The sequence below is a fragment of the Columba livia genome, chromosome 4 (genome assembly GCF_036013475.1).
Source record: "Columba livia isolate bColLiv1 breed racing homer chromosome 4, bColLiv1.pat.W.v2, whole genome shotgun sequence".
NCBI classification, from domain to species: domain Eukaryota; kingdom Metazoa; phylum Chordata; class Aves; order Columbiformes; family Columbidae; genus Columba; species Columba livia.
This window is the reverse complement of record NC_088605.1, coordinates 35362909-35388329: the sequence shown is the minus strand read 5'-3', so window position 1 is coordinate 35388329 and position 25421 is coordinate 35362909. Positions and strand designations below refer to the sequence as shown.

General features: G+C 37.0%; 1 protein-coding gene across 31 annotated transcripts in view; it reads left to right on the top strand.

The window, feature by feature from the left end:
• Window positions 1-25421, top strand: part of TENM3 (teneurin transmembrane protein 3) — a 1347463-nt gene that overhangs the window by 1053621 nt on the left and 268421 nt on the right. The window lies entirely within an intron of this gene.

Here is a 25421-nt window from a genome sequence, read left to right as displayed (position 1 = left end):
TCCTGCTTTGCTGCTAAGAAATTTCATGACCAGGAAATCAGTCTGTTTTATTGTTGACATATTTCAGCTCTGAAATAATATTTAATGTCTAAACAGGCATAGAATTTTTTCCTTGGCTACAGACACAGGGAAAAGCAATCCATACAAAAATGTAGTCATCCCTGGTTTTCTGCAATACTACCACCAGTTTTCTGTAGTTATGCAAATTTTCAGATTCTGTTATATTATGATTGTAGTTCTGTGGGTATATGTCAATAAATCTTCCTAGCATTCACTGTTAATGCAATTTAAAATCATGTTTCTAATTCCTTTGGCAAGTCATAGCTAAAGAGGGAGCAGCTGGGCTGACCTCTTTCCAGTAACTTTTTGGGATCTCCTGGATTTCAGAGGTTTGAGTGTCACTGAACTTGCTGTTGAGGAAAGGTGTGAGATTCCAAAGGGATGATGCTGTCATGATGGGAGTCTGCTACAGAACATCATGCCAGGGGATGAGGCTCTCTGGAAACACTTAACCAAATCTTCTGATGCACAGGAAATGTAGGCTTAGCAATAAAATTAGAATTGGGGTCTACAAGGAAGAACAAATCTAAGAAGAAAATTTCAGAGAATTCACTCTTGGCAGTTGAACTTATAAATCCTTCTGACATTAAGCAGTGGTGAAAGGGGTGTTTAAAAGCCAACTGTGATAGTTCAGGGTTTCTCCAGAGATCTAAATTTCAAGGAAGAACCATGCAGAATGTGGAAGGAAGGTCAAATTTCTGAGGAGGAGCTTACAAAGATGCAATTGGGGAGGTCCATCATGCATACAAATAAAATTGAGACACAGTCAGCAAAAAAAATGAAGAATTGTACAGAAACATGAATGCTAAGAAAAGGGAAAAGCGGGAGTTTGTTTATTACTTAACAGAAGACTGGTAATATATTGCTGATATGTTTTCTTCTGGTTGTTTTTGTTTCAGCATTTGCCACATGAGTAACTGATCACAGAGCTAACCTTTTTACTATTAAATAAAGGTTTAGAGGTTATCTAGGTAAATAAAATTTACCCTGCTTGTATAGAGTGTCTACAGCCTCTGGGCTTTTTATGACTCCTTACTGAGAAACCACTGAGGATGGATATGGTTCTGGAACACAAAACCATAAAAACAGGGTAACTTCTGAAGTGGCAAGAAGAAGAAGGAACCTGCCTAATCAGATAGGTAGGAAATATCTTAGAAAAAAAATGTTAAAAGTTTATGCTTTATAACAATAAGCATCTGTTTGTACTAAATGAGTCTTGTCAAGCTATACTGATTTCCTTCTGTGATGCTGTAAGCCACTCCTTGATAAGGAAAAAGCAGACGCTAACAGTAATAGGTATTTTGATATTAGTAAGGCTTCTGACTCTGCCTCGCTCCTGACATACTCATAAATAGAGACACATGGTATAGGTTCATTATTGCAAGATAAATGTACAATTTATTGGAAAAATCCATAAAGAATTATTATTAGTATTTCATGAACTGGCAAGTTGAATCAAATAGTGCTCCACATAGACTGACAAGATTTTCTTAATGACTTGGATAATGCAGATAGAACGTTGTAACCTGCAAAGAATCACCTGCACTTTGTAGGACAGGATGAAAGCTGGAGAAGTAATTCCACATGAAAACATGCAGTTCAGTTAATACAAGTGCAAAGACCTACATTTAAGTGAGAATACTAACATTTCCTAAATGTGAGAAAGACAAGTGGCTGAATCACAGTCCTTTAGAAAATCATAGAATAATTCATCTTAGAAAGGACCTTTTGAGTTATGTGGTTCAACCGTCTGTTTAGAGCTGGACTAACATTGATTTAGATGAGGTTGCTCAAGGCCTTGTTCAGTCGAATTTTTTTTTTTAAATTTACAAGAAGAGAGATTCCACATGATCTCTGGGCAACTCTTCTGGTGCCTAACCGATTTAATTGTGAATATTTTTTCCCCTTCATATCTAATTAGAGTTTCCCTTGCTGCAATTGTGATCACTGGAAGACCAAAGTTAGATTTCTCCTATTTACCATTTCCAGGCTCACTCATCTTCTCTTCGGGTTGTGTGCTTCAGGACTCCAATCATCTTGGTCGGTCTCCACTGGATTAGGTCCAGATTGTCAAGGTTGTACAAGTACTGGCGAGCCCCAGACTCTATATTGTACCCTAGATGTGGTCTTCCAATGATGAATAAAAGGGACTAATCACTTCCCAGGGTATGCTGGCTCCATTCTTCTGAATGCAACCCAGTATGTGGTTAGGCCTTATTGTTGAAAGGGCACGCTGCTGAACTTGTCCGCATTGACTCCCCAGGTTCTTTACTACAAAGCTGCTTTCCAGTGGGCTCCCAGCCAGTACTGTTAGATGAGGTTATTCTGCCTTTGGAATTCATGAGGTTCTTTCAGCCAGTTCTTGCAGCCTGTTGAGATGCCTCTTGTCCTGCAGTGTGTTGATCACTCTGTCCAGCTTGGTGTCATCCACAAACTTGCTGAGGGCACATTCCATCCCATTCATTCTCAATATGTTGAATGTAGTACAGAAATAAAACAGCATCAGTGCCAGTATTAGCCCCTCAGGAATGCCATTAATATTGACCAATGGTTGGTCTTTGTACTACAAACCACTATTCTTTCAGTCTGTTCGTACAACTGATTTTCCATATTTTGTAGCTCACCCATCCAGTCTGTCTTTCTGCAGCTTTGCTACCAGGATACTATGGGAGACCATGTTGAAAGCCTTTCTAAAGCAAAGAAAAACAACACTTGCCACTCTCCCTTTGTCAGCTGAGACAATTAACTGTTCATGGTAAGCCATCAGGTTGTTTGGGTGTGATTTGCCTTTGGTAAACATGTGCTGGCTGTTCTCAATCACTTTCTTTTCGTGGAGCTCTATCCAGGGTTATGAAGGATGACTCCAGCAGTATGTGTTCGTAATCTTCCCCAGGAGACTAGGGTGAGGCTGACTGCCTCTTCTTCCCCACATACTTATCCTTCTTGAACATTACCTTTATCTTCTAAAAAGTCATCAGAAACCTTCCTCCATTGCCATGACCTTTCAAGGAATCACAGGGTGGCCTTTCACTGACATTGGTCAGCTCTGCCAGCACCCATGGATGCCTCCTGTCTCATCCCCTTGGCTTGTGTGGACTTGTGCCTGGGTTGTGTAAGTGCTGCTTATTACCTTGTTCTTCACCTGCAAGGAACTGGCAACCAGCTGCAGTTGAGCTTTGGCTTTCCTGTTCCACATCCTGCATGTTCAGGAACCATTTCTGTATTCCTCTGGGGTAGCCATCAGCTGAAGGCTGTAGTGCTTATTTGTCCACAGTGTTTTCTGTGGTATATGAGGGTTTCTTCCACAACCTTATAACATGTCTTTTGAGTACAGCACAGCTGAAATAGTCTGACTGCTGCGCTCAGCAGTGCTAAGACAGACAGACTGTGTGTCTGTGAAAGAGATTGCTGGGGACCATGTGAATATTTCATCTCTGATTTTCCAAAGCAATTAAAAAATGTTGGGGGTAGTTCCTGTTGGTCCTGAGTTTTGGGAGAGGATGGACAAAAGAAATTCTTCACTTCTGTTCTAGTTTTGTGGTGTTTCTTAGTTTTGGTTGTTGTTGTTGTTTTTGTTGTTGTTGCTGTTTTTTCTGTGTGTGTTTGTGTGAGAGATGATTGTGTTATCATTCAACCCAAAAATGAACAAGCAGGAAACCTATTGAGAAAAATGAAGGCTATAAAAATGTTGCTTTGCAATTTCCTATAACATTAATATTTATATCCTGTTTAATCTTCCAGTTGGAAATGGTTAACTTCGGATAGATTTTTTTTTTTTCTCCTTATTTTAAGGTTGATGTAAAAAAATATCGTTCTTCAGTCTACCTAAACAAAATGTGTTCTTCCGGACGTGCTTGTGCAAGGAAATCTTAAAGCAAACATATATTTTTCTTTTAGGTTGTGTGTATTTTAATTGTAAGGTTGCCATGAAAGCAAAGCATGCTTTGCACAGCTATAAACTGATGATCTCTGCTGTTTTGATTTGGAATGTGGTTTTGATGTCCTTGAAAAATCACAGTGGTAGCAGTAAATTGTTTTAATTAATGAATTGGAGAGCAACAGATTTGCTGAATCAGGTTTATTGACATAATTATCACTGGAATAAAAAGCAGAAAAAAATATGTCAAAGCTGTGTGATTATTTGGTTTGTTGTCATTTGAAAGCCAGTTTCTCAGCAGTCACTTCCTTAATTCCCTTTATATTTATGTGGATATAGGGGGGGGTGTGTAGATATAAACATACACATATATACACATACATTTATATATTCATTACAAAAAGCCAAATTAAAGGGTAGAGGCAAAATTTAAATAGTACCTGTTCTATATAAAGTTAGCTTATTCATATTGAGTTGTTAAAGGTGTTTTTTAAACGTCATCTAATTTTAATTTGAAATAAGATTTTAATTGTTTTTACTTGTGTATTTAAATATGTAGGATTGAGAAAACAATCCAATAATGATTTTAAAGTTTAAAATAAATATAGGCTGTGCTATTGTCAGAGTACCAGTAATAAATATAGGTGACAGCCTTTGCATAATGGTCAATAACAGCTGGAGAAAAATTGTCAAGTTTGTTGTTGTTTGGTTGGGTTTTTGTTGGTTTTTGTTTTGTTTGGGTGTTTTGTGTTGTTGTTGTTGAGTCGTTATTTTTTGTTTCTGAGTTTTTTTTTCTGAAAAGCTGCAAAGGCTTTTGGAATAGACAGTTCTTTATTTTGATATTTTCTGGATAAAAGGTTCTATTTCTTCAATTCAGATGAGAATTCATTTTGAAATAAGTTTCGAGTCAAATTTTAAAATGAAATCCTTTTACAGTTATTAAAACAGTGTGTGATTGGAAATGATGGCAACTTTTTTTTGGTCTATATAATGTGCTGCGTGATCTGTTGGCAAAATTTAAGTTGTTTTTTATTTGAGGTTGAAAGAAGATGAGCTCTCAAATCTCAGGAAAAGAAATGCATGTTAGCAAAATGCTTTTGATTTTTCTTCTACCTCCCCCTCATTTACTGTACCTTTTTTTCCTAAATGATATAGGTTTTGTGGTTAGTTGTCTGCTGTTTTCTCGTGTATGTTGTAGAGAAGCGTGGTTTTGGCACACTGAAACCAAGGTGAATTTTTTTTTTTAACTTCATGTTAGAAACCTTTCAGGGGAAGGCCCTTTGCCTGCTGTGTTCATTGTGGATTAGTCCTGATTTCTATATAGTGCACAGGAGTTTGCAAAATACTTACGAATACCTTGCTTTGATTTAAAAAAAAATTAAATTATTATGATTTTTTTTTTTTTTACTTTTTGTTTTTTATTTAAATTTTGCAATTGTGAACCCACAGCATCAAGTTAGGAAAGATGAGGGAAAACAATATAAATTAGATGTGGATTAAATGATGAATATGCAAATGGTTAATGTGTGTATCACTCGTTTTTTTTATCAGAACAGCCATAGTAGGTAACAATTTTCTCGGGGTTTGAAGGTTCTGTGCAGCTGCAGTGCCAGGTCTGCGCTGCCACTGCCAAATCCCTCCCCAGGGTGCCGTGTCTGCTGAGTAGGTACATCTGAGACAAAATGTGGGTGTTTCTACCTCCAGTGCTGTATTCGCAGCAGAAAAAGAAGCAACGGACCTGGGAAACCAGGCCGCAGCAGTGTGAAGACTGACAACAGACTCACTTCTCTGCTTGACTATATTATGATTGCTTTTTGTCCTTCGGTTGTGAAATAGATGCATAAATGTGTGTGTGTGACTGTGTATGTGTATATATGGCTATCCTTACAAGACCTTTCAGTTTTATTCTCATGGCTAGTATGTATAGTTTTCTTTCAGATTAAACATACAGGGTTGAAGACTGGTTTCTTCTTCAAATGATCTAAAAACTTACAAGCATTTCCATAGCAAATGTGTATGCAGTCATGAGCATAGGCAAAGAAAAGCTATTCTGGTGTTACACACTCTGCCACTGACCTACTGTATGCTAGAGAGAACGATATTTTTTCCAATCGCTGGGTTTTTATAGATGTAATACTTCTATATAACCACTTTACACTTAGAAATAAAATGTTCTGTGTAATTGCTGGTGTCTAATGTTATGGAGTCTCAGTCTGCACCTGTGGCAAATAGTCTAAAGAATTTGGGTTGCTTCATGTCAATACAAAACTTGAATTTCTTTTCATAGGGTGTTTCATGCAACCAAACTGTTGGTCACTTGTGCAGTTTTTAGAAAAAATAGCAGAAACAAGAAATCTAAGATCCTTTTTGGCAAAGGCTTGTGGAAAAGGCTTCAGAGTTTTGTGCCTACTGTTCAAGATAGTTATCGAATGTATCAAGACGGAATATTCGAAAGAACTTCAAAGATTATAAACTAAGTTTCCAAGATACCTGGGTCAAAATGACTTTGAAAAGAGCGACCTCTAGCATCACTACTTGGTTAAATGGGTAGTATCCAGTTTCCTTCCATGTCAAGTTAACCAGAATTGTTTAAACTGCTAAGTTCTTCATTGTATGATTGCTGTATTTTCAATAAGGAGATTTAACATTACTTAAAAGCTGCACTCAGTGGGGAATTCTGGTGCTCGTTCCCTTAACTACTTTAGCTGCAGAGAACATATGATGTCTTTTTCATTAACTGTCTTTGCTGCTTGTTTGCTTTCAGTTGAGTTCTAGGAGATTGGTATATTGTTTTGTAAACTCAATATTGCTGGGTTCTGGCTGCTTATGGCAATTGAGATGAGATTAGATGCTTTTGTTAACAGGCCCCAGACTTTAAATTTATAGGGACTAGGCACCATCTGCTCCCAATTAAAGGTCCTGAGCTCTGAAATTAATTCCTTCCATTGGTCCATTAGACTCAGTCTTTTGACCTGAAGTCATGATAAGGTTATATTAGCCTCTCGAGCCTTGGAAAAGTGAGGAGTTCATGCAGGGACAGTGGTGGTTATTCCTTTTAGTTCTTGTATCAGTCTGGTTAAAGGCAGACAGTAATGATTGTTTTTTCCATTTTACAGGTAGAGTTTTTTGAAAGTGTGTTGGACATTTAGAGTTGTCCTCAGAGTTGTAATAGGACTTGTTCTCCTAAGTCATATAAGAGCTTTTGAAAATCTTACCCAGAAAAATCAAATTGAAATAGAGAATGTTGACTAAATTCACAGCAAGACTTGATATAGAAGTGGGTCGAGTGTAGAAGTCTGTTGTTCTCAGACTTATATTTGCTTGTTAGATTAGCTGTGTTTTGCCTTGGCTGTCTTTCATCCATTCTGTCTGCAGCTGCAAAATAATGGGGGATCTCACCAAAAATTCTATCTCTAGAATTGTACCACCAGTGCTTTTGCTGACTTTGTATCTGTCCTGTGGTGTGTAGATGTTTCAGAAAAAGAAATTAATGGATAGACAAACTGGTTCACATTTTTGTGGTTGTAACTTGCCCCTCCCTTCACATTTCCTTTGTATACTTACCTGAAAATTGAAGTTTGCTCTCTAAAAATACAGCAAGGACTACTGTGGAGTACGGAGAACCACAAGTGCTTTAGTTCCAAAAGAAAAGCTCTGAGACGCCAAGTAACTATGCTCGTTGTTTAACATTCCTCATACACATGAAAATTTATGTTAAATGTTTCAGGATCTGGTAGTTCCTCAGCAGCCTTCAGTTTAATTTGTGTGGTGCTAGCAAGTTGCTGGAAGACAGTTTGTAAGAGTATTGTTTTTGAGACAAAAATCTCTTCAATGTCTAAGGTTATTTGTGTCTTACCCCAAAATGCAACTTATTAGAATGTTCTGGTATCTGCTGGCCATTAGGCTATGAGCAGAACCAAGCAAGGAGAGAGTTCATATGCCTGGTTTTATTCCTATGTCACAATTCCTGTGACATAAAAAATGCAGCAACGTTTGACTTCATACAGGGAGCAAACAAAGTCAAAGTGACAGCATGAAACGAATTACTTGTGACTGCTTTACCTGAGTGTTGCTTGTTGGCAACTTGTCAGCCAGAGGTTAAACTCAAGAGTTCATTTTTTTTATTATTCTCCTCACCTCTTTCTGTTCTTATTCATGTGGCAATGAGGATATTTATCCACTCCCAGCGCTGCAGAGATTTATGCCTTCAAGGCTGATGGCAAAGCCATTTCCTTCTGCCATCTTGATGCTGCCAAGGCAGTTTTATGTAGTTGTGTCACTCCTCTGTTTTTTTAGGTTGCCAGAAGATGGGTGTACCTGCTAGGTGAGCCCTGTAACTACTGAATGAAAAGGCTGAAATACTTTGTCATGTACATGGGGAAAACCCCTCTTCTTGCTATTCTACAGTTACAATTCTTGTTTCCAGCAAGTCCCAAGCACACAAGAACCTCTTGTCTTTAAAAAGTGGATTTCAGTACGATCTAAATGTATCCATATAACAGCAGTCCATAAACAGCAGATAAAAGTATTTTCATCTGCTGCCTTCAATTAGGAGCTCGTAAAGTTGAATAATTTGGAAGATACCTATTTTTCAACATTACCTAAACTAGAATAATGTTGGAGTCCTCATGATACTATGTGTTGTTTGTAAAGTGTGGCTTAGATGGCTCTGTAGCATGTATATACATTTCAAAATTCAGTTTCAGTTGTTAAAGATGCCTTGATACATTTTTGGAAAGATAAATTAGTGTTCTTACCTTTTTTTTTTTTTTTTCCAAATATAACATATCACATAAAGCTATTAATCGAACTTACCCAGAAAATGTTGGAGTGCCCGCTTTGTGTACATTAATAACTTTCTTCTTATCCAGAGAGTCATCTTTGCAATTCTGGGACTTAGGGAACACATTTAAACAACTGTAACAATATTGAAAAAAAAGTTAAGAATCCACATACTTTTAGTTAGCAAATTGCTTTAAAAAAAAAAAAAACACAAAATAATTTCTTTCTCGTTTTCTTACAAGTTCTTTGTACTATCAAATATATTGATTTTTTTTTTTTTTTTAATGAAAAAGTTAATCGGCTTACCTTTGTTCAGAGTGGATTGTTGTTCCTCTCATCAGGTCTACACAATTGAATTTTTCATCCTCTTTTCCAAGGTATTTCAATGTTATGAAAAAAGCATTAAGGAGAATTCTGATAAATTATTTCTTTAAAAAAGAATGTACTGTAATGTACTTTTGGTGAGGCTGGAGAGTTAATTGAACTCAAAGATTTCAGTTTTGTTTTCAATGAGAAAGGTATCTATGCTTGGTAAATAAAAGAGACAGTGTCTCTTGGGGAACTGGATTACATGATTCCCTGCTGATTCTGGTTACCCTAGAATTCATAATATGAATTTGAAGTAACCATTTAGGTGATGTGGTATTATTGATTATCTCAAAATCCAGTTTTTCTTGTAATTTAAACCTTTTAAAATAGAGTTTGAATGCAGTACACTAAAAAAAAATAAATCATAGACATATGCATAAAATAAATACTTTTTGAATCTGTTTTGTCATTCTCTGTTGTTCTACTTTTAAGGAGCAGTGCTTCTCTTCCCCAGAACCTATAAAACAGCCAAACAGTGTAATGTATTGTTATGCAAAATGTGTGATTATGAAAATGTGTTTTGCCTTCAGGAAAAAACAAGCAATTGAAAAAAATCAAAGAAAATAATTTTTAAAAATAATTTAAACACAAACAAAAATCCCACCCACAACACAAAAAACCCCACAATCATTTCTTCCATTGGGGTCCTACTTTATTTTTCCTTGTGAAATCAAGCCTGACCTAATATTTTATGAGTTGTTTTTGTGTCTGTATTACCTCAGGCTGTGCTCTCATCAGACTTCACAAGCTAAGTGGACTTGAGTTTTGGATAGTCTGTGGAAATAATCAAAGAAAATGTACCATACTCCTGGATGTGATGATAATGGTTCATTATGTCCATTAAATTCAGCACTGAATCAGTGCTGAGTGTTCTGCTGTGAGTTAAGGTTAGACTCAGTGTCCTGATCACTTGTAATTACTAAAGCACAACTGTTAGCTCGACTAAACTCCAGTCCCAGTGACTTTCATTCTGCTTATCAGTTTCTTGTGAACTTTGCATGTGGGAAGCCTTCAGAGTGTTTGCTTTGAAGTCAGAGATTCTGCAATGAAATCCTGATTTGGTCACTAATTTGCTGTCTCTGCATTTGCACACTACTTAATCTTTCTGATTTTGTTTTCCTAATTAAAAGTGGGCTTTGTAATGCTTATTTTCTATCAAACTTCCTAACTCTGCCATTGTTACCTTGAACTAAGCAATTTGAAAAGGTTGGGTATCTGTTTTTTAATGTATGCTTGTACATACATATAAAATAAAATACATTTGCAGTAACTTTAAAAAAGGCAAAACTTCTATAAATTCAGAAGTACTTCTGAATCCTGCACATAATCTCACTGGATTTTAACCAATTAATAAAATAAGGTGGATGCAAAAACCTAGACAATCTCTGATAATTTCAGGTGAGGTTGCATTAAAACTACTTCACAAATTATAAGCAGCTTTGAGATGCTGGCTTTTTGCATATTTTGGATAAATGGAAATGGTTCTGTATGTTCTTGGAGTGTATGTCAAATTGCTGCTACTGGAATGTTCTTTATCTACTTGTACGAAGGTGAAAAAGCAAAGATTATGTTACTGCCCTTTCTTTGGTTACATGCCACCTCCCGTGATAGTGGGGGTGCAGCTGAGTTAGTGTTCTTGCCCAGGCTTTGGCTAAATTGCTCTGAATTTCTTGAATTGATTCTGTTGTTTTGTTTTGTTTTGTTTTTAATTCTATCAGTGCTCTTAGATCATGTACTGACATTTTTCACACTCCGCTAGAATACCATTTTTATGTTTTCCCTTATCTCCTGTTCAGGTTTTTAACCGGAGACTTCAAATTCTATAAACTCAGTAACAGACGATATCTATCTATCTATCTATTTATTTATTTATTTTTAAGCAAATGGGCCCACATGTCTCTGTCTCATGTTTTGGGGAGCTGCACACACCACCATGCTCAGTGTGCTTAATTGTTTCCCGTGGGATTCACGAAGCATGAGAGAGAGGAGATAAAATCAACTTTCTCGAAGTATCTGTAACTCGATGAAATGCTCTCTTCTCCAATCCCACCAAACCCATTGGAGCAGCTTGTCACCAGGTAGAGGAGTCAGTCTCCATTCAGACTTCATCTGATCCAGCCATTGGGGCTGGCGTTGAGTTACAAGTGACTTGAGCACCACTGAGAGTTGCTGTACCTTGCAGATTCAGGGCACTCCTTTACAATAAAAACCAAGCAATTTCTTTAAACTGGAAAGATATTACAGATGATACTCAGACTCTTTGGATCCAGAGTTTCAGTAACATAGAACCTAGTCAGGCAGGACCAAGTTTCAAGTCTTTGTTTGCTGTATTTGGTGTTGAAATTCTGGTACCAGAATTCCTTAAGAATCTCTCACAAACAAAATTAGAGACAGCTAACCTCTAGAATACTGTTCATGTTGTCATTGCTTTTTCTAGATTTTTGCATTTTTCAGGTAACATATAAGATTAAGTTAAATGTGAAGAAAATGTACATTTTTATTCTACTTTGGAATCAGCAAAGTATCACAGGTTTGACTGTTTTCCCTGGCAAAATACGACTAAAATCAGTAAGCACATAGCTAGACCTGAAATACATCAGTTTAAATCCTTTGTGCTGAAGAACTTGCAACTAGGTCTTAAATGTAGGCAATAGACTATTAAAAGGCTAAACAAACTGCTGACTAAATTCATTCAGAAACTAAATTATTCAACAGTATCCAATACACATTGTCATAGCATGAATTTATATCTTGCTGCTCATCTTGGGAGCATTTTGTGCAGTTGCTATAGCCTCTGTATTAAGAACTACATTATTCAATATTCTTTCAAACTGATCTGCAATATCTGCAGAAATTGGATATGCATACCTCCAAGTCCTTGGCTTTTCTTAAATTAGAAGAAAGTATTAACATATTTAAATATGAGCACATGTAGAAAACTATGCAAGGCTGTAGCCTATATGATTTTAACTATGTTTGCATGATAGCGTACTTCATAGAAGCACAAATATGAATCTTAAGATATGGAGACAACCTAAAGGGTATTTAAAAGTTATCTACACATTTAGTCTAACAAACTGTAATATAAATTATTTTGTTGTCTTTGAGAACAATGTTCACATATCGTGCTGTTGTATTTAAGGAATTTTAGTTGAAAAGCTCTGTAGAAAGAATTTCAGTGTACCTATGGATGTATTAAAAACTTAATATCAAAGAATACATCAAGGAGTAAAAAAGTTACTCAAGCACTTCCCTCTGCTGTGATTAATTTGTGTATTATCAAGATCTTTATTATGAATGCAGTTCCTAATGTAGGCCTGTAATAAACAGAATGTAATTGAATTTTCAATATTTTGCCACAAGGGACTAATTTTCTTACAAGACCTCTGCTCCATCTTCTGGCTAATTGTCAGCAGTTACTCAGTGTTACTGCATTAACGTCAGCAAACAGTGAAAACAGAAGCTACCTGCTTCTGTTACATATAAGGATGGGTGCTTCCAACCCTTGCTATTTACCGGTTTTGAGTTGTGCATCATTATCACTTGCACCTTTATTGACAGCCTCAATGTTTGTTGGTTTGGTTTGTGTTTGGTTTGGTTTGGTTTTGGTTTTGTTTTAATACAGCCTTGGAGACAAACCAGACTTTTCATAAATTTGGCTTGGTGTAAGGTTTCAGTCGATGTGAGTATTCCACACAGTAAAACCAGAAACTTCCACAGCATTAGGTTTTTCAGACACAGTAGTGAGACGAGCATTTTATGTAACCCCTGAGTGACTGAATATTTTGGTTTGTTTCTTTGTGAATCAAGTCATAAATTTGGGAATATCCATTCCCTTTCACTTCCATTACATGTTGTGTCACACCACAAATATAACGAGCAGAATTATAGACTGCTGTATGTGCAGAGGAGGGCTGCTTGATCTGCCATCTAAACAACTAAAGGCTGAGGTTTGGGGGGAGATCTTGGTCCCACTCCTATTCAATATTTTCATCACATTTTTTAATGTTTGGGATATTTTTTATGAGCTTTTGCTAGCAGTACAAGGCTGGGAGGTGCTGCGAACACTTTGCTGGAAGGGTTTAGCATTACAGTCTTCAAATGTTGGACTTGTGTGCAAAAACCTGTAGTAAATAAGCTGCAGTTCAGTAAGAAAAAGTACAAGTGCAATTCTGAATTAATTCCCACTTTCTGGGCAGGAGTTCTGCAGGAAAGGAGCTAAGTACTACAAGGCATTGTTTACAGAATGTTAATCAACCCAGTAATCATTTTGTGAAGGGAAAGATAAAATACCTGAGGGGATGTGAAGCCATGAGTGTAATATGAAATAGTCATAAAGTAGTTCCTTCAGCATCTCTCAGTACTGGTAAGGCTACTCCAGTAGTACTGTCTACCACTGAGATTCACAAATCAGTATCAAGTTTTGGACCCAAGACCATGGGAGGAAAAAACAGAATTACCTGAAATCTAAACCATAAAGTATGTCATCTGAAGAAACAATGGCTGAACTGGGTGTTTTTCTAAGAAGGGAAAATTTTCAGATATGTACAAGGCTGATGGGAAGGAGAAAGGGAACAACTCTGTGGGTCATTCTTTCAGCAGGTCAAGAAACAGTGTGATAATTGTTGAGAGAGATACTTTGTTTGGGCAATAGGGTAGCTAAGTACTGGTTGAGATGTCTTGGGAAGGCTGTGAAATCTGTGTCCCAGAGGTTTCAAGAACAAGTTAGTGTTGTATTAAGACTGGATAATCCTTCTCACTGTCTTGTTCATTCCTGTGAATCTGTGGTCCCTGCAGATTGCTATAAACAATGTGTAAGAAAAGTTGCGTTTTGAAAGCTGACAAAAATGTTTAGTGCTATCCACCTATCTCAGTTGCTTAGGTGGCCTTAAATAGTATTTAATAACAATGCATTTCTGTTGTTTTTAACACTTTTGCAAGCTGGACTGTGAGAATTGTTTTGATTATTTATTTTCTTTAACACCTGCCAGTTTGAGAATTTGCCAGGTTTCCTAACACCCAAGTGTTGTATTTTAAATTCCAGCTCAAACCTTCTATATTAGCGTGAGAAAAAGTAACCCCAGACCAGTAAATGTTTTGCAGGATTCTATTGGCAAATATGAAAATACTGTTAAGTGTATGTACAGCCTAGCAAATGTAGATCGGTCTACAGTTGCCGAAGTCCATAGCTTTCCCCCACCCACCTTCCTTCCTTAGAGGGATAAACACAAAGAAACATGAAGACAGAGAATATGCTACAGCAGGAGTTGCTACTCATGCTGCAGTCATGCTCTCTTTGCCCTGGCACACCTTCTTTCCAGTGCTCCCAGCCACCATTTGGAAACTCCCATATTGGGGCAGGGGCATTGAGATGAGTGCTGAGAAACCAGGGTGCAAACAAAGCAGGAGAGAATTAATTGGAAATGCTACTGGGTTGTTTGGAGCAATGGCAAAATGGAGGCTGACACTTGTGCTCGTAGATATGGAAGAGATCATCAAGGATGGGGCGGACTCAAAACTGAGGCAAAGGAAGTCTATAGGGTCTTGAAACAGAGGAAGCAACTCACACATGCTTTTAAGATAAGGAAGCTGGCAAATTGGAATAACAACTTTGCATTCAATTTATTGACATTATTATATGACGCTATCGTTAGTTGTATAAAAAAAAATTACTTAAGATATTAACTCAGACTCAGTGGCTGGGTCATAGTTCTAATATCCTTTAAAATGTGTTTGGTGTAATTTTGAAGGTCATAATTAAGGTAGAGGCCACAATCTGTCTCCTTGTCATCCATTAAGAATTACTTGAACTTTGCTACTCAGTATAGTCAATAAAATTCTCTGTAAAACATGTGCCTGAGATTCTATGTGGTACATGCTAATTGTACCTGAGCTCTTCCTCCAGCATAAAGAATCTGTATGTTTTTGATTCTTTCATGTTACTATGCAAAGGATATTTGACCTGAAAAGGCATTATGATAACTCTGTAGCATTCACATGCCTCCTGGAAACCTTACAAGTTCAAAGTGAGAAAAAGTCTTCGTTTCCGTTTGGTCTCTTTTGGCATGAGCACTAGGACTCTGCTTTCATCAGACCTGTCGGGTCTCATGATTTCAGTGGGAGAATGATGCCCTCACTAAAGTTTCTCTGCCATTGCTTATGTATCCTCTGTACAAGAAAAGAATGCTGCAACTTCTTATGGCACCATAATACTTTGCTGATGCATTTGGTGTGTAGGATCCTTTAGCAGAGCCTTATAGCAAGTGGAAAGCACTTGAAATTATATGATCTCCTGCTTTGACCTTGTATTTCCATTCCTGTCTTCTTGTATGTTCCTGCAATCTGGCTTAAGTCCTGGCATGTGTTTCGTGACTTGGAACTTTTAGATTGTTTAACTTTACAAATTAGCTTCCCAAATTTGCATAATGAGCTTTTTTGTTTCATACCTTTTATCTACGAGTTTTGAAGTATTTCCTACTCTTTTTTAAGGTGTCAGAATTCAACATCTCTACAAATTGGATGATAGTACAGTCCTTCTTCAGATGCACAGCAGAAATCTAGAAACTGGTTAACTAACTGGATCTTAACTCATGTTTCCTTCTTGAGGATGTCAGTCAAGCTGTTGGTTATAGGGAAAGCAAGTATATAAGTATTTAGGAGTATCATATTTTTCAGCTAAGGAGTTAAGAATTGCTTGTCATGTAGTACATGAACAGGTGGAAAGAACATGTGAAGATAAATGTGAAGATTCTACTATCTGGTTATTGGATGAAATGTGTTTGCTTTATTAGGAATGGGAAACAATTTATTTCAGTTGAGATCACCAATAAAAATAATAATAATAATAATAATAATAATAATAATAATAATAATAATAATAATAATTGGTGAAAATCACTGCAAGGTTTTGAGGCATATTGCTACAACTACTCAGCAGCAGGATGGTTTTGGTAGCCAGTAGGCAGACAGTAATTGGACTGAAAATTGGATGGTGAGGTCATTTACGCTGACAACACGTAGAGTGAGAATTACTGCTTTGCTTTTGAGTGTACAGTCCATTTTTTGAGCAGATGTAAATTAGAAGATAAGTTCACAAGTGGTCAGAGGCTTAAAGCATCTCTCATTTTGCCAACCTGGTTCACTTCCAGGGAACAGGGGAGATGTAATGTCAGATCTTCTGGGAGCTCCTGGAAATTCTCAAACTATAACTATATCCTTGAAATGAATTTGCAAAGCTCCTGTTGAAATAATGAGGACATGCAAATATCAGTTTGAGATTTAGATGTGTGCTGTGTTTTTTGCTTTTCAGGTGGATAATGAGTCTCCTCTGGCCCATAGGGTGAGAATAGTAAGATATGTAATGCAGAAAAGACAAGACCAAACTAGGAGTGAGGTGCAGGTAGGGGAATTAGCTGGGCTTTCACAGGGCCCATGCTATATAATTTATATCTAGTGTGCATAAGGGACATGGCAAAACCCCCGTTAAGACCTAAAAATGTAATGTTCAGCAGTTAAGTGAATACTTTTAGTTTTTAAAGTCACTTAAAGCTGCTACAAATTTAGCACACAATATCCACCTAGCATCCAGCTTCTGAAACAGAAAGAATCTCTCAAAAATTGTCAGTAAAATGTGTAAAAACCACTTATTTAACAAATGATCTTGCCTATTGAAAGGATAAACTGCTCTTTATTTGGCATTTTGAGGCTGGAAAAGGTATGTTGAGAAAATGCAGCTATTATAATTTGATAAATGTTTTCATATATTGTTAGATATCATAGAGTGTCCTGAGTTGGAAGGAACCCACAAGGATCATCGAGAGGGCTTTGTCCAGTTTCTTCTTGAACACTGTCAGGCTTGGGGCCGTGACACCTCCCTAGGGAGCCTGTTCCAGTGCTCCACCACCCTCTGGGTGAAGAACCTTTTCCTAATGTCCAACCTAAACCTCCCCTGGCACACCTTCTGCCACTCCCTCAGGTTCTGTCATTGGTCACCAGAGAGAAGAGATGAGCGCCTGCCCCTCCTCCTGCCCTTGTGAGGAAGCTATAGACTGCAATGAGGTCTCTCCTCAGTCTCCTTTCTCCAGGCTGATCAAGCCAAGTGACTTTAGCTGCACCTCATACGGCTTCCCCTCCAAACCCTTCACCAACTATGTAGCCCTCTTCTGGAGACTCTCACGTAGCTTTGTCTCTTTTTACCCTGTGTTGCCCAGAACTGCACACAGTGCTCCAGGTGAGGCCGCACCAGTGCGGAGCAGAGCGGGACAATCACCTCCCTCGCCCGGCTGGCAATGCTGTGCTTTTTTTTGAGGTATATGTTAGAGTAAAAGTAGGCTGTGTTTTCTTTGTTTTTAAGTTTGAAGGTAGTGTCAGTAAAGGTGGAGTTAAAAAGCGTTTATGCAGTGTTTGTTATCACTTGAGGTTTATTTTACATTGCTTTTTCCCAGTCTTTCTGAATATTGTGTCTCATTGTCTCTGCATTATTACTGCTTTTTGAGCTCCCTGAGATCTGGTCTGTATTAGCACAGCCCCTCTCACAGGTGTTTCTACTTAATCTACTTAACTGATGCTTTCCAAATGCATTGGAGCAGATTGGTGAAGTCTGTTTGACTTAAAGCATTGGTATAGGTGGGATTCATCTCCCTGCAGGTTTCTGTCATTTCACCATCCCCACTTTTTTCGTTCTTTTGTATGAGTATTCAATGAATTGGGATCTTAATATGTTCCATCCTTACCATAAAAACAGACTAATGACTTTTTGGTCATGAAATATGTCAGCTCTTTTTTTTTTTTTTTTTTTTTTTAATGGTTATTGGTGCATGGTTTTGCGTTACTGCAAAGAAATCAGTGCTTTCACATCCAGGAGTATTTTGCAAGCATAAGTTCTCTGTGTGCCAGTGAAAATCATATTTGTCAAAGTTAGTACAGAAAGGATTTGTCTGAACAGAGTATATTTCTGTAACTCCTTTATAATTGAAGGAGGGGAACCCTAGAATGTGGTTCGAGTACTTTGGGGCATTCGTAGATGTCCAGGTTATGTCAGGTGATTTGCTCATAAGTGTGTATGTTTGCTTGCAAAAATTTATACAGTCCTAGAATTACATTTGGCCCTTTGAAGGCAATCGCAAGACTGGTGTGGCCCCTGGTGAAAATAAGTTTGACATCCCTGGTCTAGATCATGGTATCACACACCATTTTAAAGCTTAAAAATTAGTTTGGTGAATTCGTCAGCTTTCAGGGCTGTGGAGTTAAAAAGCGTTTATGCAGCTTTGCAATGGATTTAGTGTACTGATAGTATTTTTGTTTTTTCTTACAAAATTTGTAGCATCTAGCTTTAAAAATGGAAATATTAATTAGTATCAATGAAGCTATTGTAGATTCATAAATTTACTCCAAACCCATCTGCAGAAATTATTCTTCTGCTTTTCCTGCAGAGGTTAGCTTTGCAGACAGACATTGACATTCCATAAAACTATCTTACCTCTGAAAAAATGCACAGGAAATTTAAATTACTATTTGTTACCAAATGGCCTCAAGTTTGTGTTGTGTTCACATGTACTGAAATCCAGGCAGAGATTACTTCAAAGAAAGTCATTAATATGAGCTCTCAAAACTTGGTAGTGGTTTGAAGCTGTGGTGCACTATCTTCCATATACTATTTGTAATGTTGCACAGCTTCCTTTCAAATAGAATTAAATGCAATTTTACAAGTGATGGAATGGAATTGTAGTGGTGTTTGGTGACAATTGGAAGACCAGTAAACATACCAGAGCTTTAACGTGTGCATATACAGTTATTTGAGCAATATTTCTAATAACTTTGGTTTCAACTGCTTACAAAATATAAAATACTAAAAATTGTTAAGTATGTTATTGCAATGATTTCCTTGTAGCGGGAGGATTTGGGACTTGACGTAGATCTGCATTGAGTACGTGTGCCGGTGCTGCTGCTGGTATCATCAGGGTGTAACATGCTTCTTTTCCCTCTAGTAATAATTTCTAAGCAATCGAAATTTGGAAGTCTGTGAATCGTGTCCAAGCTGCAAAAGATTGGCTCGGGGAATGCTGAACTTAATTTGGTCTTGGGGGATTTTTTTGTGGCTGTGGTATGGCCAATGACTTCTCTGCTCTTTAGCTTCGAGAAAGCAAGTGTTATAAACTTGTTTTTCTTTTCCCCAGCAGATAACATGAAGCATGCAATAGGCAGGAGTCAGGTCTGTTGGAAACACAATGTTAAGATTTGATGTTCACTTGTTCTGCTTTAAAGTAGGTTTCTAGCTTGTTGGCATCTTTTTGCCGCCTTTTCCGATGTCATTTCATAAACGTATACTTCTTCCCGTATCATACACATAGTTTTCACTCTGGCCTACTCCTCATAAAGAAATTTTCTTTATCAAGATCATGAAAGGAATTATGTTTGGGTTTTTTTTATCATGTTCCTCATTACAGTAGCCATCAAAACCAGGCCGTTGCTTTATTAATAAATGTCGAGGGTTATGATTGCGGGGTGACAATAAAACCCTGGCAGATGTATTGTTAACCCCCTCTTCCCCCCCACTTCCCCCTTTTTGCCCCTCCCTCTCCCTCGCACAGGCGATCAGGAGGGAAAGAAGGACAGAGAGAAGCGAGTTGGAAAAATTAACAATGTTTTACTAATGCTACTAATAAGAATAGAGAAAATAATACAAAATATACAAAACCAATCTTGAAAGTCTCAGCAACAGCAGAGCCGGCACCCGAAGTCCTGGATTAGACTCTGCAGCCAATCGGGGCTGGATTCAGTCTGTCACTAGGCCTCAGTTCGCAGGGACGACTAGCAAGGTCCTCTCCTAAGGTCGGCCATAAGGAAAAAAAGGGACAAGATCCTCGTGATCTCCCACTTTTATATGAAGTATTCACGTGAATGGAATGTTATACACAGTTGGTCAGTTTCTTGGTCACTTGTTTCTCGTCGCCCCTCTCGCGAGATGTCCATCCGTGCTTATCAATAACTTTGCATTCCATTGCTAGGTTTACCAAAACATGTGTCTGGTTCTCCAGGAAAATGCAGTTAATATGAAGGCTTTAGCTGACAGGCAAATTCACTTAAAGAGAAACTTGTTTTTAGCAAAACCAGGACAATAAAATAAAAGAATGTGTTTGATTGTTATACTGATAGAGAGTTTAGAAAACGCTTCCACAGGCAATGCAAGCTTAATTTTTAAAAAGCCAAACAAATTTCTGAGCTTTCAGTTGTAACTGAAAAACCGCTGACTGCAATAATTTTAAATTAATCATTTTAACAACTAAAACCTTGTGCTGAAGTGCGAAAATATAAATGCAAAGAAAACCCAAACAAATATACATATGTGTGTATATGTATATGTATGTATATGACAGCTTAGTAGAAAGAGTACTGACATAATGCATGTACGCCATTAGGAGCAAATCACCAACATCAAGGTATTTTTGCAGATGCAGAGAGCTGTAGTTTAATTTTCTATTGGAAGGTGACTGCTTAAAGGTCATTTCCCAGAGCATAAGTCAGATTCTTTGGGGATGTATCCTTTAGCTTCATCTAATGTTTCATTGACTGTATAAGCATTAAACTCCGCAAGAATGACAGGCTGTAGTAAGTGGATCCCAGGTGGGCCTTGGGATCTGCAGAGCCAGCTGTTCTCCAGCTCTGATAACTCTTCCAGATTTGCAGATCCTTTTGCATCTGACATGGCATGCCAAGCCTTTGTACTGCCCAGTGCTGAAGTTTGAAAGGAGAATGGCTTAATAATTTATTAACTGCTACATGTCCTTTGGGCTTTATCTGTGTGGTGCTGTGGAGTCACTGAGAAATGTAAATACATAGAAGTTAACAGAAGGCACAGTCTTTAAGAAAGCCCAAGCTTTTTTTTCTTCCTTTTTCTTTTCTCCTCTGAGAATTCGTTTGTTTACCTTGTTATGAAAGAAAAAATATCTCCTTTGTAAATCAGGGCTGAAACATTTTTTGAGTTTGTTAACATCACACCCTTCTCAAAATAATAATAATTAACTGTATAATGACAATGCGTTTTCCTGTTTATATGTGGGTTTAGCTATTGATACTTTTTTCTACCTGCTACCAGTATCAGCCTTTTCTAATCTCTCAGCATGCAGTGTGTACATGTATCAGCTCTTTCCCTTCAAATTCAGGAAACATATTCTTGTGCATCACCTGTGCCTTTGTAATATGTTAGCATAGGTTTCTGCCAAGCTGTTAAATCTCCCTAAGGCGACCTGCTCCACAACTTCAGGAAAACATAATGAAGAACCAGTAGTACGTCTTCAGCATTTCCTGGCTAAAAGAAATCAAATTCTGTCTTCTGATTTTGTGAATAAATACAAGGGAAAATGGCTTAAAATGGATCATTTTCACACTTGTTTCTTTTATCTTTAGTGTCCACTTCCAGAAAATTAAATAGTCTTGTCTGTGTGTATGAATTTGTGATAGCCATTTAAATATCAGTCCATGTTTTCTGTTGGATATTTATGAGTAAGAGTAATGACACAGAATTACACGACTTTGATATGACTGTTTTCAGTAGCATTACTCTCATAAGCTGGAGTACTGAATTAGGACCTTTGCAATTTTTTTTTGCTCGGATGCAAAAAGAATATAGTACTGTATTTTGAAAAAGCTAATAATTCTGTTTAGATATTTAACTTAAGGACCCCAAAATAGTAGCCATGAGGGTTTTTTTGGTAGAATAATGAAGTGGAGAGAAAAACAGGCTTCCTCTATTTACTTTGCTTTATTTAATACATACAAGCTTGCAGAAGTTACTGTATGTTTAAAATATTAATTGTATCTAATACTAAAAAATATTATTGTTATGAACAGTAAGCTATTAAGAAGATAAGTTTCAAGTGAAAAAATTCTATTTACTTCAAATACAAACTTGAATATTTGGATACTCCTTTAATTTAGCAATAAACCACTAATTTGGACAGAGGCATCAGAGACTGCCTTTAAATACAGTTTATTTTCATTCATTATCCATTTGTAAAAACAAGATTATCAGCTAGAAACTTTTGTAATGTTTGGTGGGTCCTCTCTTTTTCTCTGTCAGGAATCCATTTGTACTCCATGGAGGGACCTGTACCTATTGGGAAGCAAGGGCACAATTACTCCTGTGGAAGAAACCAAAGAAATGGGCTCTTAGGTTTGTGAAAATTGGTCAAAGAATATCTAAATACCTGTAAATACGTGGTAAATCATGTGATAGGACAAACTGGTAGAAGTTGATCCTGATACGACTGAGTTTTCCAGCTCCAGCTATGGCGTTTGATCTATGATTGTCTGCACCCATAAGTCTGGGGACGATGCCATGCAGATTTTAAAATGCTGTGTTGCTGCCTTTCTGTGAAATCACCAACGCCTCATTACTAAAAAGCTGAGATAATGATTGTGTGGCACTTGCAGACTTTATGCTGATTCGAGTATCAGGATATGGTAACATGAATTATTTTTCATCTCTTCAGCAGTATTTAGACTCTGTGGAGGCTGAGAGCATTGTGAAAGCTTTTCATATCAGAAAAAAAGCAGACCAAACCTGATTAGTATTATGATTCACCAGATCTGGTTCCTCATGTAAAGAATGATACGTTACTTTCTTTAGATAAAGCAAGCAAACAAGTCTTGTGTTTGACAGGCATTCAAGATACCCCTGAACATGCTTCGGTTTTCCAGCTGTTTGAAGTGTAGCTCTCAAATTAAAAGAGGCTCTATGGAAATCACGATTTTTGACTCAATTGCCAGGAGCCTTATATGTGCTTAAGAGTTCTGTTCAGTAATTAAAATGTTTATACATCTTTTGGACTTGAAAAATTAACATAGCTTTGAATTAGTGAATTGTGCCCTGGTCTGTCATGGCCTTGCTTGTGAATTAGCAAAATTAAGTAACTTCAGATACATCTCCAAAACACTTTCTCCCTTCGTTGCTTTCCCAAAGACGTTCAAAATGGTGTTTCACTGCTGGAGCTCAGATGGAATTCACCAGAGAACAGATGCAGTTTAGATCCAGGAGGAGTTTATACCATCGGCAGCTAAACGGAGATTTTATTCTTTGTAAAGGCAACAGACCCAGTGTAGAAATTCTTGAAGCACAAGTAATAGAGAGCTTTGCAATGTTTTTTTCAAAACAAAATCCATTTTTTGAAGTTGGCTTGTATTTCTCTGTGCATTCCCACTTTCCAAAATGACAATCGGCTTTACAGACACACAAATGAAAATAGGAAAATTAAGAATGTATTTGTTCTTTGTATTCAAAACTTAACCTTCTTTTTCTTTGTTAATAAAGTTTACAAGCCAGCATTTGTTTTTTATAGACTTCTAACACTGTTGGAGCAAACAGTACTTCAGAAGAGACTGCACCCACAAGCATGTGTGTCACTGCTACACATCCACAAAGCCAAATATGAACTTGGTAATACAGCTGAGCAGCTCATTCTTTGTGAGCTTTAAGTGATTATTGACTTGAGTAGAGTTTTATTTTGAGCTTTATGCAGAAAGCAGCAGTTACTCAGTTTCTCTTATTTGAATGGGTTATATCAAAATGGGAAAATATGGATGTACAGTAGAGACTGAACTTTAAGAGGAACTACTAGCTGATTAGAGAGTAGCTTCTCACAGTAATTGCCGGATAGACAAAAAAATGGATGGAAATTGTGCATGATTACTCTCAAATGCAGATGCATTTTTTTGTAAGTTACTGTTTACTTCAGTAGCTTTGCTACTTACCAAGTACTGACTTATTAAACAAAAAGCATGTTTGATATGTGTTTACCTGTGCACAAAAAGGCCGGTTTAGAAAAGCCCAAAATCTTACTCAGAAGAACTGACTTGCTCATTTGCCTTTGTAAGGGTTGCAAATCCATCTCACCCTGTTCAGTAGAAGACACTCATTAATTTGGTAGGCTTTAGAACATGTTCCTGACTTGATGTTGCTTGGCAGTGCTCCTTAGAGATGTGACATTATGGAGAAACTTTTATAGAAATAAATTATACATTTCTTTAAGAAACTTTTTACTCAGTTTCTTATATATCACCTACAGACAATTAGTGTCAATAAGGAAGCACTTCAGCATTCATTTAAAAAAATAATTCACTACTATAAGCATTAACATAATACATTATGCCTGGATATAGCTACGAATACATTGTCTCTGGTGGGAGTGATCAATATACACTGAACATCATAATTTGATCCCTTTTATTTATGTTGCAGCATCACAATACCATAAACCAAAGAAGTTTTTCTTGTTTTGTCATTTTTAATAACATTCTGCTTTGATTTAGGCATGCTTAATTCTGTTCATTTCTGATCCATTGATCTGTAACTGGGCAGAAATGAAATTCGCTCATGAAAAATAAATAAAATTTTCATCTTAATCAGTCAAGTGCAGCCACCTCTGGGCTTACCTATTCTACTACCACATCAATTTCAGATAAATTTAATTACTTCAAGGCACAAGAATTACTATGAGAGTGAAAATACAGTTGTAAAGTCACAAATTTAGAAGCCTTGTTTAAGTTCTGTTTGTTGGATTTTTTAAAAAAAATAATTTTAGTTAATCTACTGAGACAGGGTGGAGGTACCTGTGGTAATGGCCAGATACTAGGCCTTTTGTAACCAGTTTTTATGTTAAGAGATCTCGGAATGTTTCCTTGATGAGACTGGCTAATGGATACTACTGACACCTTATTAATAAATAGCAATTGTCTCAGTAATTAAAAGTATCATTCTTGTGTAGGGATGCTAATTTCCAAAACACAATTAGATACCATGAAATAATGGACAGAAATTTGTACTTGAAGTCAAGCATGGCTGTCTGTTCTCTCTCTGATTTGCAAAGTAAATAAGTGGTTTCGTTGATTATTTTTGGTGTGTCCCTCACCACAATGCCTCATGGAATATTTACTAGTATATGAGTTGATCTAGGACTACCATGTCAACCCTAGCACGTACCTTGAAAAATTATTTGGTTGTGACGGAGAGCATGAACAAATTATTTGGGTCTACACAGTTGGTTGCCTCTGAGCTCTTAAAAGCCTTCAGTCCCATCAGTCTGGGAATCACCATACACTTATTCTATTGATATATTTTTCTTTTGCAAGGAAGCAGCAATGAATTTATTTTGAAAATTAAATTGCAAAATAATGTCCTAGCAAGTTTTAAAATTGCATCAATCTGATGGTTTATTTGGGCTGATCTGATTTCCAGAGTATTTTGTGTTTTGTTCATTAGTAAAAACTTTTTTTCTAGTCACCTTGGCAGTGTTGTTTAGAAATGCACTTGTGAAAATGGAATTGATTTTTCATTAAG